This window comes from Pelophylax lessonae, assembly GCF_965119305.1.
Source record: "Pelophylax lessonae genome assembly, chromosome: 8".
NCBI lineage: Eukaryota > Metazoa > Chordata > Amphibia > Anura > Ranidae > Pelophylax > Pelophylax lessonae.
This window is the reverse complement of record NC_138775.1, coordinates 212,023,996-212,039,800: the sequence shown is the minus strand read 5'-3', so window position 1 is coordinate 212,039,800 and position 15,805 is coordinate 212,023,996.

The window sequence follows — 15,805 nt, the reverse complement described above, 5'->3', positions numbered from 1 at the left end:
ACTGCCGGCACAGACAATTGTCTGTAAATACAGAATAAATATATAAATATTAATAAAAGCATTTTCTCTCATATGTGTATCATGAAGCTAAAAAATGAAACTAAAACTCTTCATATATAAAAACTTCATATATAAAAATTCATCATATAAAAAAACTTCATCATATATAAAAAATCATGGAGCTTAAGACGTTTCCGCTGTCATCTGGATTACAATAATAAATTTTTTTAAAAATTCTTTATACACTCAAAAACAACTGCACCCTAAAAATCCCAAAATGTATTAAAACACCTAACGATCAGAAATAAAACAATTTAAGTCGAAATCGACATTCAATCCCCGGGGGACCCCAACTTTGGTCTCGTAAATCCAAAAAGATTCCCGCTTACTGAGCTGCCGTATAAAATTCCCTCCTCTCCAATGCTTCTTAACCCTTTCCACTCCCCAAAATTTGAGGCATCGTGGATCTTTATTATGATACTTTTTAAAGTGCTGGGTTACATGATGAGGTGTTTTTCCTTTTTTGATGCTCCTTACATGCTCTGCTACCCGGGTTTGTAAGGCCCTAGATGTCCTACCTATGTACTGCAATCCGCAGTCGCATTCGAGCATATAAACCATGCCTGTAGTAGAGCATGTAATCAGGTCTTTTATGTTGTATGTCTTTCCTGTGGCATTGGCTTTAAAATCTTTCCTTCGTTTAAGGTTGGATTTAGCCGTGCGGCATACCACACATTTTCCACAGGCATAGAATCCTGATAAAAAGGAAAATAATCTATTGTTATTTTGCACCGGTGGATCAACTACTCCAGGAGCTATGAGGTTCCTGAGTGTAGGTGCTTTTTTATACATAAAGGAGGGTCTGGCTGGCAGTGTTGTCCCTAAGGTCTTATCTTGTTGTAAGATGGTCCAATGTTTATTTATTATCTTTTCTATTTTCTTATACTGGACATTATAGTCCAGTATAATCCTAATCCCATCGTCCTTGTTGTTTTGTTTCCTCTGAACATTAGACAGTAGGGATTCTCTCTCTATGGCCTGCACTGTCAGCCTATCATTCTCAAGCTTCTCTGTGCAATATCCCTTTTGGGCAAACCTTTCGGCCAGTAACTTTGACTGAGTGTCGTAGTCTGCTGCTGATGCACAGTTACGCCTAAGGCGCATGAATTGGCCCTTAGGGATATTGCATAACCAGGTACGGTGATGGCAACTATCCAGCGGGATATATGCATTACGATCGGTGGCTTTTGAAAAGTTACAGGTAGTATACCTGTTGCCATCTTTAGAGATGACTAGATCTAAAAAAAACACCTTTTCTTGACTTATGGTCCAAGTTAACCCTATATTTTTATCGTTCTTATTTAATTTGTCCATGAATGTAAGGAGACCATCAGAGTCCCCGTTCCAAACAAGGAATAAGTCATCAATATATCTCCTGTAGCAGAGTAACTCCGGAGGGCGGTTCTTAAATACAACTTCTTCCTCCCAGTGGGCCATAAACAAATTGGCCACACTGGGAGCGAAACGTGCGCCCATCGTGACACCCCTGGTTTGCAGATAATACGTGTTATCGTACCAGAAATAATTTCTGGACAGGCAAAACCAAAGACTACTCAACAGGAAGCTTCTCAACTTCCTGGGGAGACTTGAGTGTGCAAAAGCCCATTTAACGGCTGCCTCTGCTGCATTATGGCCGATAATGGTATACAGGGAGCCTACATCCGCTGTAACCAATATCGATGAGGCAGTGCAAGGTAATTCCTGCAAAAGTTGTATAATATGTTTAGTGTCCTTTAAATAGGCTTCTGTCCTGGTCACTAAAGGTTGGAGATGCACATCAATAAATTGGCCTAGTCTGGAGGTCACTGACTCAATGCCGTTGACTATCGGCCTTCCCGGTGGGTGCTCTTTGTCTTTGTGGATCTTTGGCAGGAAATATATGATAGGGGTACGGCAGAATAAGGGGTCTAAGAATAGGGATTCCTTCTTATTCAACACTCCCTTCCTTTTTCCTGATTCGACTAATTTGTTTAGTTCTCCTTTGAATTCAGGAAGAGGGTCTTTTCTCAGAACCTCATATGTTTCCCGGTCCGAGAGTAGACGTGCCATTTCGGTCTTGTAATATTCCTTACTTAAAACAACTAGGCCTCCCCCCTTATCTGCAGGTCTAATAATAATCTGTTTGTTTTCCTCTATTGATTTTATCCCCGCTTTAATAGATTGGGGATCTGCAACTTTTCTAACCTTCAATTTTTCCAGATCTTTAAAGACCATATTCTTAAAGACATCTATATATTTGTTGTCTTTATTCTGGGGATTGAAGGTAGATCTATTTCTAAGGCTTGTATGTGAAAATTGCTCCCCAAATGAACTAGTTAGAGTGGAGGTGCCTGAGAGAGGGACAGAGGAATTTTTCATAATAGGATTCGACATGCAGTATTTTTTCACATTCAAAGTACGTACAAACTTTTGAATGCCAACATAGGTTTGGAACTTGTTCAGGTTCCGTACCGGTGCAAATTTGAGGCCTTTGTCTAAAGTCCTCAATTCATCTTCTCCTAATTGTACTCCACTTAGGTTAAAGATACCCGCCCCTACCGGGATCTTTTTCCTCTGGACCCTCCGGCCTCCTCTGTTTCCTCTCTTCCTCTTTTGCCTCCTGGGGTACCTACTCCTGGACCTCTCCACCAGTTGTCCATCTGGTTCGGAAAGGGAAGAGGGGGGCCCCTCTCTTGACCCCCCATATTCCCTAAAAAAGGCTCCTCATGGTGGTTGTTACGCAGAGGCTCAAACCTGTTTTGAGTGACTACTTGTGCGTAGGAATAGTTGTTCCCTCTATTGGGGTGTCCTCTATTGGTCTGTGCGCCCCTTGGGGGATAAAAATTCCCTCCTCTTCCCCTATTATTGCCCCTTGTATACTGCGTAGGGGTCTGGGGGCGGTTCCACTGGGTGGCTGCGTATTGGTCATTCTGATGATAATTGGCTTGACTATTATGATATTGATCTTGTCCCCTCCTGGGGGTACTATTTCTCCCTCTACCTCCTCTCCCACCCCTCTTCCTCCCTCGGTTAGGGTGTCCAAACTGGGGACCCGTGGCCTGATGGTCGGGGGCAGGAGAATCTCTCAAGATTTTGGTGATTTTGAGGTAGATGATATATTTAAGTGGCAAAAGAATATCAATAACCCAAGAGAGGAGGGAGATGATATTCCTCAAAACCCACCCACTACCCCCGCCCCGGTAATTAGAGAGAATACTAATGAGGTCTGGAGAGCTTCTCCTGCCCCCGACCATCAGGCCACGGGTCCCCAGTTTGGACACCCTAACCGAGGGAGGAAGAGGGGTGGGAGAGGAGGTAGAGGGAGAAATAGTACCCCAGGAGGGGACAAGATCAATATCATAATAGTCAAGCCAATTATCATCAGAATGACCAATACGCAGCCACCCAGTGGAACCGCCCCCAGACCCCTACGCAGTATACAAGGGGCAATAATAGGGGAAGAGGAGGGAATTTTTATCCCCCAAGGGGCGCACAGACCAATAGAGGACACCCCAATAGAGGGAACAACTATTCCTACGCACAAGTAGTCACTCAAAACAGGTTTGAGCCTCTGCGTAACAACCACCATGAGGAGCCTTTTTTAGGGAATATGGGGGGTCAAGAGAGGGGCCCCCTCTTCCCTTTCCGAACCAGATGGACAACTGGTGGAGAGGTCCAGGAGTAGGTACCCCAGGAGGCAAAAGAGGAAGAGAGGAAACAGAGGAGGCCGGAGGGTCCAGAGGAAAAAGATCCCGGTAGGGGCGGGTATCTTTAACCTAAGTGGAGTACAATTAGGAGAAGATGAATTGAGGACTTTAGACAAAGGCCTCAAATTTGCACCGGTACGGAACCTGAACAAGTTCCAAACCTATGTTGGCATTCAAAAGTTTGTACGTACTTTGAATGTGAAAAAATACTGCATGTCGAATCCTATTATGAAAAATTCCTCTGTCCCTCTCTCAGGCACCTCCATTCTAACTAGTTCATTTGGGGAGCAATTTTCACATACAAGCCTTAGAAATAGATCTACCTTCAATCCCCAGAATAAAGACAACAAATATATAGATGTCTTTAAGAATATGGTCTTTAAAGATCTGGAAAAATTGAAGGTTAGAAAAGTTGCAGATCCCCAATCTATTAAAGCGGGGATAAAATCAATAGAGGAAAACAAACAGATTATTATTAGACCTGCAGATAAGGGGGGAGGCCTAGTTGTTTTAAGTAAGGAATATTACAAGACCGAAATGGCACGTCTACTCTCGGACCGGGAAACATATGAGGTTCTGAGAAAAGACCCTCTTCCTGAATTCAAAGGAGAACTAAACAAATTAGTCGAATCAGGAAAAAGGAAGGGAGTGTTGAATAAGAAGGAATCCCTATTCTTAGACCCCTTATTCTGCCGTACCCCTATCATATATTTCCTGCCAAAGATCCACAAAGACAAAGAGCACCCACCGGGAAGGCCGATAGTCAACGGCATTGAGTCAGTGACCTCCAGACTAGGCCAATTTATTGATGTGCATCTCTAACCTTTAGTGACCAGGACAGAAGCCTATTTAAAGGACACTAAACATATTATACAACTTTTGCAGGAATTACCTTGCACTGCCTCATCGATATTGGTTACAGCGGATGTAGGCTCCCTGTATACCATTATCAGCCATAATGCAGCAGAGGCAGCCGTTAAATGGGCTTTTGCACACTCAAGTCTCCCCAGGAAGTTGAGAAGCTTCCTGTTGAGTAGTCTTTGGTTTTGCCTGTCCAGAAATTACTTCTGGTACGATAACACGTATTATCTGCAAACCAGGGGTGTCGCGATGGGCGCACGTTTCGCTCCCAGTGTGGCCAATTTGTTTATGGCCCACTGGGAGGAAGAAGTTGTATTTAAGAACCGCCCTCCGGAGTTACTCTGCTACAGGAGATATATTGATGACTTATTCCTTGTTTGGAACGGGGACTCTGATGGTCTCCTTACATTCATGGACAAATTAAATAAGAACGATAAAAATATAGGGTTAACTTGGACCATAAGTCAAGAAAAGGTGTTTTTTTTAGATCTAGTCATCTCTAAAGATGGCAACAGGTATACTACCTGTAACTTTTCAAAAGCCACCGATCGTAATGCATATATCCCGCTGGATAGTTGCCATCACCGTACCTGGTTATGCAATATCCCTAAGGGCCAATTCATGCGCCTTAGGCGTAACTGTGCATCAGCAGCAGACTACGACACTCAGTCAAAGTTACTGGCTGAAAGGTTTGCCCAAAAGGGATATTGCACAGAGAAGCTTGAGAATGATAGGCTGACAGTGCAGGCCATAGAGAGAGAATCCCTACTGTCTAATGTTCCGAGGAAACAAAACAACAAGGACGATGGGATTAGGATTATACTGGACTATAATGTCCAGTATAAGAAAATAGAAAAGATAATAAATAAACATTGGACCATCTTACAACAAGATAAGACCTTAGGGACAACACTGCCAGCCAGACCCTCCTTTGTGTATAAAAAAGCACCTACACTCAGGAACCTCATAGCTCCTGGAGTAGTTGATCCACCGGTGCAAAATAACAATAGATTATTTTCCTTTTTATCAGGATTCTATGCCTGTGGAAAATGTGTGGTATGCCGCACGGCTAAATCCAACCTTAAACGAAGGAAAGATTTTAAAGCCAATGCCACAGGAAAGACATACAACATAAAAGACCTGATTACATGCTCTACTACAGGCATGGTTTATATGCTCGAATGCGACTGCGGATTGCAGTACATAGGTAGGACATCTAGGGCCTTACAAACCCGGGTAGCAGAGCATGTAAGGAGCATCAAAAAAGGAAAAACACCTCATCATGTAACCCAGCACTTTAAAAAGTATCATAATAAAGATCCACGATGCCTCAAATTTTGGGGAGTGGAAAGGGTTAAGAAGCATTGGAGAGGAGGGAATTTTATACGGCAGCTCAGTAAGCGGGAATCTTTTTGGATTTACGAGACCAAAGTTGGGGTCCCCCGGGGATTGAATGTCGATTTCGACTTAAATTGTTTTATTTCTGATCGTTAGGTGTTTTAATACATTTTGGGATTTTTAGGGTGCAGTTGTTTTTGAGTGTATAAAGAATTTTTAAAAAAATTTATTATTGTAATCCAGATGACAGCGGAAACGTCTTAAGCTCCATGATTTTTTATATATGATGAAGTTTTTTTATATGATGAATTTTTATATATGAAGTTTTTATATATGAAGAGTTTTAGTTTCATTTTTTAGCTTCATGATACACATATGAGAGAAAATGCTTTTATTAATATTTATATATTTATTCTGTATTTACAGACAATTGTCTGTGCCGGCAGTGTTTCCTTCTTTAGAACATGTATGGCCTGGGGAGTTTGTGCTATAATACACACAGTCCAGGTCCTCTTGTACATTGAAAGCTGCTTCAGTAAATACAGATAAGTGTGCGGCTTTTCTTGGTAGTATTCGGCACTAGCCTGCTTTCACTTCCGGTTTAGCGGAATATGCGGTTATGGTTGCCATAGATATCAAGATAAGCCGTTTTTTTTAATCCATGGTCGTATGTTTTGATATTGGTACAGCCACTCCCGCTCTCTAGTGGAGCGCAGCGTCTCTGTATCCATGCCGACCTCGACCAGCCAATGAGGATATGCGGATTGCCCGTCCAATCAGCGGGCAGTTCGTGACACATAAGGGGTGACGTCCCGCACATCATTCTAAACCGCTGAAGAAGTCTCCGCCCATTGGGAGACGCCACGCGTACGGGGGGAAGGTAGAGCTACCGACGTCACCCGCTGCCATCTGGAGTCTGGTGAGGTCCGAGCAGGACTCTCCAAGACAAGATCATCTGTCATTTTATCGCTGGCTTTTATCCACATAAAAGTAAGAGGCTGTCTTTTATGCTATTTCAATAAAGAAGTTAACAGTATTACACTATGGGTCTGCCCTTTATGTTTCCCCATTACATGTGATTGAGTTGAGCTGATCCAGGAAGTGGTCACAGGCTTACAGCGTTCTCTGATTGGGGCTTCCCTGTTATGCTATCTTAAGAGGATGTATTATCGAGGAGTCATTCTGAGAGAGGAATTACATGCTTAATCCAAGTGTTTTTAAGGTGAGAGGCCAACTTAGAAGGTGGTGGATATCAGTGCACTAAGAGCACCAACTGTTATATTCAGGACCCCTTTCCTCACCCTTACTTCACGGGCATTGCATGGACTCATCTTTATCTCATTATGTTTGTGTTATTTGTTCATGTTTGAATATTAGCGCTGCACTATTTTTTCTTTTCTGTAATGTTATTTTACTATATAAATCATTGAAAATTAAATATTTTTGTGTTTTCCATAGCTCTTGCTCTGTCTTTCAGTATCTTTTGTGTGTTTAAATGAGTTTCTATTGTTTTAAAAGTGTGTTTAAAGACCTCAAAATGCTTTTACACATACAGTGACAGTAAAAAAAATATGCCTACAATGCATTTTAATAGGGTTTTTCTATTTCGCAGATTTTCACTTTTCGAGGGTGGGTCCGGAACGTAACCCCCACGATGGAAGGGGGTTTACTGTATAGTTTTACCTAGCACCTATTTGTAGGGTGCTACATATATATGTGTATATATACAGTATAAATAGTTATGTGTGTGTGTGTATGTGTGTGTGTATATATATATATACGGTATATGCTTACTGGAAGGTATCCAATGAAACACAGTGGTCTCTGACCACTGTCCATGGAAATGCCCTAAAAATGCAAAATGCTCACTTTTTTGCTCATTTTTGAGCGTCATGCATTTTTTTAGCTCCAAAAGCTGAATGCAATTTTGGAGGTGTTTTTTTTTTTCATGGCTACAAGCTCCTCTAGCTCTTGACTCCTGAAAATGCCTATAGTGTGCATGTAAACATTGGATAACTTGGAGGGGAGTTAACAGGCAGAGAAAAATAAAAGCTCAAAACAGCTCAAACACTCAAAGTAGCAGCTTCTTTGAGCTCCAGTGTGCATGAGGCCAAATAGAAAAGCATCAATATGTCCATGTATAGGCAATACCAATGATTTATAAACCAACCTAATATTGTATCCTTTTTGTTCTGTCAGAGTTCAGTACTAATAATATGCAGCCCAAAGATCAAAGAACATTATTGTATTATTGTTTTTGTGTAAGAAATAAAAAGCTCCCATGTTTTTAGACACCACTATAGTTCAGCATTACTGTTCTGTGGTGCATATAACCTTGTGTATGCTGTGCATATATTTACTAAGGTTTTACGAAAGATCATCAAAATAAATCTTGCTGAATTGATACATTTTGTCTCTTATACTGTGTTCCTGTCTTTCTCTAAAAGGGTAATGGCTCATACAGTATGTTGATGTAAAATGATGATATTTGTTGGAAACTGGACAGAAGTAACAAGATAAACTGGAAAAGTAGGCTAAGATGATGACATACTAGAGAGACTAAAAAATGGCATGAGATATGGATAAGGCTGGAAATAACTGTGAATAAAACATTTGAATATTGGCTACAATGTGGAAATAAATCTCCTGGTCCTAGGAAATAACTGACTCCAAGTCGTTTGAATATTCACAGCCACAGATAGTTTAAAATTATTGTTGAAGCCTTAGAGTAAATCCTTCATAAGTTCTAGAAAGATAAAGCTATAGTACGTGCATTAATAAAAGGTGCAGACTCGCTCTAGATGTAGTCAGCATTTAACAAGTTACTGTCTAGATTACCTATAACACTGCACAAGATGTATGCAAGTGTTTCTTTCTATGAAAAATTGGTGGCTGGCCATTCTTTTCATAATCATAACTAAAGCCCCGTACACACGAGTAGAAATTCGGCCGGGAAATTTCGTCCGACGACCGATCTGCCAATTTTCGGCTTGTTAGTATGGTGCTTCCAAGAACCGACTCAGACTTTTCGGCCAAAAAAATCCTGGTGTGCAGGCTATATAATTTTTTTCGACCATCAAAACACGTCCGATTTTCGTCTCATTAGTACAGATTTCGATGGGGAAAAATCTTATGAGCAAGACTAGGCATGCTCAGAGATGAAAGAACACATAGAAAGCAATCCAACACATGACATCACTTCTGAAGTAGAATTCTGTCGTACAGGAAAATTTGTGTGCAGTCTAGAGCCCATTCCAACCAACAGACACCACTCTGGACAAAAAACGGACTACCGGTCGGCGGAAATTCGTTCCGTGTGTACGAGGCTTAAACCTCTCCTACATCCCTCCAACATAGTCCTCCTGGTATTCCTCCCACAAGTCAGAAGTTTTCATAGACTCTTGGGAAGTTAGTCCTCTACAGTTAATTGCAGCGCACCTTGTATGCAATTCCCGAACAGTGGGTGTGGCCAAATTGCAAGAACAGTGGGAGGGACTTAATAGGGTATGGTTAAACAAAACCAGAACCTACTTTGCTCTGGGTCAATCAGGAGTACATAAGGCAAGAGTGTGTGAGGGCTTCACCATTGGATTAACCCAGGTGGGTTTTAGAACCTTAATTTTCACTTAGTGTGCTAAGAGCAAGGTTTAACCTTTGGCCCACTCATTGAGCCCAGGCCAGGGGTGTCCCCCCCATGTAATGCTCTGTGTTGGCTTCTCTACACCTCAGAGCCACCTCTCCAACATCCGTATCAAGATCAGAAGTTATTGAGATGTAAAGTTTAAATTAACAGTGATGGACATCACACTTGTGTGAAAATCCTCAGCACCACTGGCTGAGGAGGCCAGGGAAGGCGGTGCAGGGAGGAAAAAGGGGAAATGCTATATAAAAAAGGAGATGCTTATACTTACCTATTTCAGAGGGTGCTTTAGCCAGGTCATGTGGTCTCCCTAGAGGCCAGTGTCAGGGAAAAGAGAAGACTTCCAGCAACGTCTGAAATGCCTGGGCGGTGATGTCAGCCATAGGCTTACTATGGGGCATCCATTGTTGGTTGCCCTCTTCTCCCCTGAGAGCCAATTACCTGACCAGATCAGAGCACTCTAAGAAGGTAGTTAAGTATAAGCATCCTCCCTTCACAAGATATTTACAATAGGATTTAAAAGGGGTGTGCCACAAAATTCAGGTATATTGGGAAGAGATTAATCGCCAGATTCAGGGAATTACAGGAGATATTTTACACCCCAGAAACTTTCCCATCGCACAAAACAAACTTGTCTATTAAACAATATAAAAAGACGGTTATACCACATCTGATAAATTCTGCTAAATCTATGATACCTAAATGCTGGCTGAAAATTGACAGCCCAGGGCTGAGAGACTGGGTATTGAGGGTAGAAATTATTTTTCAAAACAAAGAACTATACCATTAAGATAAAGATGAAATAGGAAAGTTTAGAACTGTCTGGAGAAAATGGGTAGAATTCAGGAATACAACCAAATATACAAAATTAAAAGAAACTTGAAGAGTGACCAAGGAAGAATGAACAGGACGGGAGGGTGCCCGGAGGGGGGGGGGGGCGGCTGGGGGGTGGGAGGGAGGAAGGGGGAAGGAAAACTGTAATGTGTTTTTATATGTTGGTTGTGTGAATCAATTTGTTGTATTCTGGATAACTAATAAAATCCAAATTGTAAAAAAACAAAACAAAAAGGAGGAGTGGGAGCAGGTTTAAGCTTAGTTAAGCAATAGCCTGATATTCCAATTTAAATTGTTGGCAAATAAAACTTCATTGCTGGTTTCATTAATATAAAAAATAAACCCTCCAAAGTTCCCCCAAAATACTCCTAAGGGTCTGCTATGTATTGGTGGACCTTAAGGGTCTGTGTGCTGCTCTTTCTTTTAAGAAAAGAAGCAAGGATGGAGATGTAATTGGTCAACAGTTTAAAACTCCTTTTTCCTTTGTAAATGTCAGTTCAAAAAAATCACTGCTCCCTGCTGCATGAAATTTTAAATATATTTTTTATTTTTTTTTTTGCACTGGTACATGTTCCCCAGAATAGTGCCCATCCCTCATGCTTTTGTTTGACACCCCGTTGTGTAATAGCCCAGAAAACTGGCATTTCGAATTTGACAGCGGTTCCTATTGACTTCAATAAGGTTTGGGTTTGGCAGCTGAACTTCTTGGAAGTTCATCGAAGCCTGTGGATGTAAACATTTATTTATTTTATTTATTTATTTATTTATTTATTTTTCCATTTATTGGAAAAGTCAAAGTTTTAAAATGTACGAAATATCAATGGAGTAAATAATAACCAATGCTGTACCAGACTGATAATCCAGGTGGCGATCGGCAAATGACTGCAGGTCCACCGGGTGAGTTGGTCCGACTTGGTTCCTGTCTACCATCTGCTTCCACACAGCTTTTCCCATAGCCTTTGGATTGCCTCCCACCTTCATCCCACTTCAGGGGTTCGGACCAACTCACCCAGTGGACCCGCAGACATTTGCCGATCGCCACCTGGATTATCGGTCCTGTACAGCATTGGTTGTTATTTACTCCATTGATATTTCATACGTTTTAAAACCTTGACTTTTCCAATAAATGTTTGTTACACCCATTGGTTTGTTTAAACAGTACTTTTATAAACATATATGTACCTGGTTAGCGCTGCTTTCCTTTTCTCATGAGGTGTAAATAGCTATCCTATGGAGCCATATGCACAATGTACAGCCTCCCATTGCAATAAATGCTGTATGCTGCTTTTTGAGGGTTTATGTTGGCATTTGCACAATATTAAAGGATATGCTCATCTTTTTTTTAAAAAAATAATAAATGCACTTCTTTTTGCAGCTAAAAAATATGCATATATTTATTTATTTTTTTTTTTTACTTGGAGCCTGGAAGGCATTGTACACTGACAGGCAGAGACAATGAACTACCTAGAGTGCTCAACCCAGGTAGTTCATTGAGACTACAAGTTCTTGTAGTTTCCCCTTGACAGAACTTAACTTAAATTAATTACGTGGCTGGGAGGTGCAGCCCGCATGACCGAGTTTTTTTCTAAATAGTGACAGTGAGTGAGGGGAGTCATCCCCCACTTGCTGTCACTAGATGTAGCAGAAATACATGTGTAACCCTCCATAAAAAAGTGATATAAAAAAAATGATGTCCCATGCAAAATTGCATGAAGCCAAAAAAGTGCAAAGCCAATATGTCACAAATATCCAAAGCATCCGATGGTGCGCTCACAGATACACACAAGGGACTCTTACCAGATTAAATTGACCACAGTGTTAAAATGGTCAACAGCACTCAAGGGGTTAATACATCCTGGTCCTGATCTCACCACCGGGCACAAGCCGCAAACAGATTCCAAGAAATTCCCTCAATAATAGCACAGAAAAGAGACACAAGACAACACCATAGAGTAATAACCTTTAAAAACATATATTTATTAAAACAAAGTGTTCACTCACATGTAAAAGTAGAATCAAAGCAGTACTGCAATAATTGCATTCTCATTCGACAGACAACCTTACCAGCCATCGGCTGGCGTGCATAATGAAGTCACGTCCTTACACCCACCAATGTGCATAAGATTACCCCCACACATGTGTGTAATCTTGAGCTAATGCATCAGTGTAAAATTTGCGGGCTGCAACTTTAATTGCTTCCAAAAATATAAAAAAACAGCAGCCACCCTAGCCTATAACTAACGTTTGCAGTAAGGTGCACATGAAAGGGCAACGCACATCACAAACAAATAAAGATTTCCCAGCACACTTACCAGCCAGTCTGCAAAACAACCAAATTGACCCTGTCTAACAATTTACGTTAAAAACAGAGGGTTTTGTTTTCACACATTTGCAAATATATGCATAAGCCACAGTGCCTATGTCAAAGTTCTGCAATCCTAACTCTATAATTCTCAGAGTCTCCCAAATAGAAGCACATATAGCAGTGGAAAGATTCAGGGCAGGTTTGCCTAGAGGGAGCCATTCCCTCATTAACCTCCCTGGCGGTATGATTATGTCAGGAATTATGTACCAAAAGCGGTACAATTTTTTGCATGGAAATTTGGCGTTATGTATTATAGGTCTACAATTCTTAGTAATTACTGACTTAAACCTGACCAAAACAAAACTCTAGTAGAAATCCCAGATGTGATAAATTTGAAACACAAACGCATGAATTATAATCTAATCAATAATATAATTTTATTATATAATATAATATATAATATATATATATATATATAAAAAGGAGGTGATACAATGTAATCTGAAATTATATATAATAAATGTATATTATATATATATATATATATATATATATATATATATATATATATATATACATTATATATATATATATAATATAAATGTATTATATATAATTTCAGATTACATTGTATCACCTCCTTTTTATGTGTTTGTGTTGGTGCAACTTTTGAATTTCCCTCCCAGTTCCGCTCCCATGCACCATTGCTGCTGCAGGGAACGGAACCAGGAAGTCATCAGAGCGACGGTCGAGCGGCGGGTATCTCGGCGGCGATCACCGCAATGGGAGATCATCGCTGGATCTCCAGGAGAAGGTAAGGAACACCGCTGCAGGCTCTGCACATCTACCCCGAACGTGACTTGGGGATACCGATCCTAGCATGAAAAAAACACCCCGAGTCTCGCTCAGGGATACCGCTAAGGGAGTTAAAGGCACAGGGACGCACAGGACGCCCAGTGAAAGCACAATGACATCTGAAGGCATCCAGTGCGTCCCTGCATCCAATTCAACCAACTGTATGAAAAAAGATTCAACCAACCCAACCTATAATTAGCCTTCGCAGGATGGTGCATATTGAAGGACAACGGACATCACAAATAAACAAAGATTTCCCAGCACACTTACCAGCAAGCCTGCAAAACAACCAAATTGATCCTGTCTAACAATTCACATTAAAAACAGAGGGTTTTGTTTGCACACATTTGCAAATATACAGTATCTCCCAAAAGTGAGTACACCCCTCACATTTTTGTAAATATTTTATTATATCTTTTCATGTGACAACACTGAAGAAATGACACTTTGCTACAATGGAAAGTAGTGAGTGTACAGCTTGTATAACAGTGTAAATTTGCTGTCCCCTCAAAATAACTAAACACAAAGCCATTAATGTCTAAACCGCTGGCAACAAAAGTGAGTACACCCCTAACTGAACATGTCCAAATTGGGCAAAATTAGCCATTTTCCCTCCCCGGTGTCATGTGACTCATTAGTGTTACTGGTCACTAAAAGTTCAACATGGCACCTCATGGCAAAGAATTCTCTGAGGATCTGAAAAAAAGAATTGTTGTTCTACATAAAGATGGCCTAGGCTATAAGAAGATTGGCAAGACCCTGAAACTGAGCTGCAGCACGGTGGCCAAGACCATACAGCGGTTTAACAGGACAGGTTCCACACAGAACAGGCCTCACCATGGTCAACCAAAGAAGTTGAGTGCACGTGCTCAGCATCATATCTAGCAGTTGTCTTTGGGAAATAGACGTATGAGTGCTGCCAGCATTGCTGCAGAGGTTGAAGGGGTGGGGGGTCAGCCGGTCAGTGCTCAGACCATACGCCACACACTGCATCAAATTGGTCTGAATGGCTGTCGTCCCAGAAGGAAGACTCTTCTAAAGATGATGCACAAGAAAACAGTTCACTGAGGGAACCATGAATGCCAACATGTACTGTGACATACTGAAGCAGAGCATGATCCCCTCCCTTCAGAGGCTGGGCTGCAGGGCAGTATTCCAACATGATAACAACCCCAAACACACCTCCAAGATGACCACTGCCTTACTAAAAAAGCTAAGGTTAAAGGTGATGGACTGGCCAAGCATGTCTCAATACCTAAACCCTATTGAGCATCTGTGGGGCATCCTCAAACGGTAGGTGGAGGAGCACAAGGTCTCTAACATCCACCAGCTCTGTGATGTCGTCATGGAGGAGTGGAAGAGGACTCCAGTAGACACCTGTGAAGCTCTGGTGAACTCCATGCCCAAGAGGGTTAAGGCAGTGCTGGAAAATAATGGTGGCCACACAAAATATTGACACTTTGGGTCCAATTTGGACATTTTTACTGAGGGGTGTACTCAGGTTAACAGATGGGTTACCTTTCACTACTCTACCCACTCACAAAGAGTGTGCCAAGCCCTGCCACACCTAAGATGGCCACAAGAATCACATGGGCGACTAGCATCCAATCAAATAGAAACCATAGAAACCATAGTGAAACCCTGTTCCCCATGCATTCCTCTCCTTCTGCATTGCCGCTGTGGTTGAGTGCCACCTGCATTGAAGACACTGCACCTGCCTACAAATAGTCTGAATATTTATGCAGCTCCAGCCAATCCCTGGGGAAAGGTGCCCAGTTGGTGGTTGAGAGAAAGCATTAATTGTTTAAAGCCTGGGAGAGCAGTGTTCTTTCCCAGGAGGAGAGGTTTCCAGCCAGAAGGGCTACTGCCCTTCCAAGCAGCCCAGCTGAAGATTCTGCTAGTCTCACTGAGGTCCCAGGTGTGCATAGCTGGGGGGCCTATTGTGAAGCAAATTCCTAGATAGAGATGTACCGAACGGTTCCCGGCGAACTTCGAACGTTCGCCGCTGCGGGCGAACATATGCGATGTTCGGTCCGCCTCCTATACATCATCATTGAGGCAAATTTTGACCCTGAACATCACAGTCAGCAGACACATTCCAGGCCAATCAGCATTACTCCCTCCCACACCCTCCCACCTCCTATAAATAAGCAAGGGCAGCATCCATCTTAGATCATTTCTGTGTTACTGAGAGCAGGGAAAGTGCTGCTGCTGTTATAGCTGGGG